We start from the raw sequence: 1619 nt of genomic DNA, 5'->3' as shown, positions 1-1619 counted from the left end.
AGTGCAGTCTGCCCCTGGTCTGTCTCCCTGGCTATGGGCCTTCCTTCTTTGCCTCTTAGCCTCAGACTGTTAGCCAAGTGTCTCTTCAAACTGGGAAAGGCCATGCTGCACAGCCATGCTCCAAGCAGGCCGCTCAGAGGTCAGGGTTTCCCACTTGTTGAGGTCCACTCCTAAGGCCTTCAGATCCCTCTTGCAGATGTCCTTGTATCGCAGCTGTGGTCTGCCTGTAGGGCGCTTTCCTTGCATGAGTTCTCCATAGAGGAGATCCTTTAGGATCATACCACGATTAAAGCAAGAGTGGAAGGACAAGATTTATGGAGGGAGCCTGCTCTTGTCTGTCTCCCCTCCTCAGAATCATATTTTATCTACTGTACCTGTATCTTACAGACCATTCCACTCCATTACTTTCCAAGTCTGCCAGCATCTTACCTTAACCCATTTTTGCCTGGCCTACAAGTGTATACATTTGATCTGTGTTGCATATATGTAACTTGGGCAAGAATGGCTTAAATGCTATACTGTACTTTCAGGGATCATTTCTAGAAACTGGTAACTGGAGTAGTGTATTTGAAAGAGCTGGCCTTACTAACCAGTATGATGTGTTGGAGGTTTTTGTCTGAGCATGAAAGATGTAGAAAGTTCCTTTATGATGAAGCTGTTTTCTGACTTTGATGACTGCTCTTTTAAGAATGGTGGTGAAAACTTGGTGTAACTTTATGCCTAATAAAGGTTTTTGTTGTTGTTGACAACTTGGTGTAAGTGCTTGGTTGGCACACATTATTTCCTTTTTGTTCAACAGCAGCTTGGCAGTCCATCAAGCTTTATCTGCCTTAATGCTATATTTTAGAGGGATCATTTCCATAGTCAGTAGTTACAAAAGTGCTTCAAAGAGGCTTGTCTTACAAGCCACAATGATGAGTTAATAGACTATCAAATAGACTTCTATCAAATACACAGACAGCATCTTCTTAAAAATCTGTTTTTTCCATGCAGATGGAAAATCATTCTGAATTATTACCTTTTTCCATTGTGACACATTTAGTGGTTAAAGTAACATCTCTTTCTTCATGGGTTGTGGATTATCTAGTTCTCTATTTTGTTTTTCCACAAATATATAGCTTTAGAATTTTTTTTTTTTTTTAAGATGAGACTTTGCTATACGAAGTTGGTGACTCTCACCCCAGCTGTAGCTTATACTACTATACAATAGGCCAGTTGGTTTGTTTATCCTCAGGGGCTTCAGAAAATATCAAATTACAGAAACTGGTGCTATTTAATTGCAAGCATTCATTAATTGTTCCCATTGTGCAACTGGGCATGGGAATGTCTTCTGAATGGGTAGTTCTGTTGTTCATTTAGCATTTAAAAGAACATATTTTTTCTTATCTATAAATCTGTTTTATGTAAGTGTATAACTTAAGCTATTTTTTTCTGTTTTAAGACGAGGGATCTTAGTAAGTCTGGGGTCTTTACCCCAAATTCAATAAAGTCTATAGTAGGTTTTTTGGGGGGAAGGGGGTATCTCTTTACTTTTCTTCCATGTTCCTCTACGCTGTAGAATTAAAAATTATAGCAAAATCGAACAGAGTGCCTGATCAACGAGTTGTTTCCTTCTGTAC

At 39.3% G+C, this 1619-nt stretch overlaps 1 non-coding gene across 1 annotated transcript; it reads left to right on the top strand.

Moving 5' to 3' along the window:
* The first annotated feature begins 518 nt into the window (after positions 1–518).
* On the top strand, positions 519–708 carry LOC136650625 (small nucleolar RNA U3). The gene has a single exon (XR_010794449.1). It is a non-coding gene; the product is annotated as a small nucleolar RNA U3 (small nucleolar RNA).
* Positions 709–1619: the final 911 nt, after the last annotated feature.

The sequence above is a fragment of the Tiliqua scincoides genome, chromosome 4 (assembly GCF_035046505.1).
Source record: "Tiliqua scincoides isolate rTilSci1 chromosome 4, rTilSci1.hap2, whole genome shotgun sequence".
NCBI lineage: Eukaryota > Metazoa > Chordata > Lepidosauria > Squamata > Scincidae > Tiliqua > Tiliqua scincoides.
This window is presented reverse-complemented; position numbering and strand designations above follow the sequence as displayed.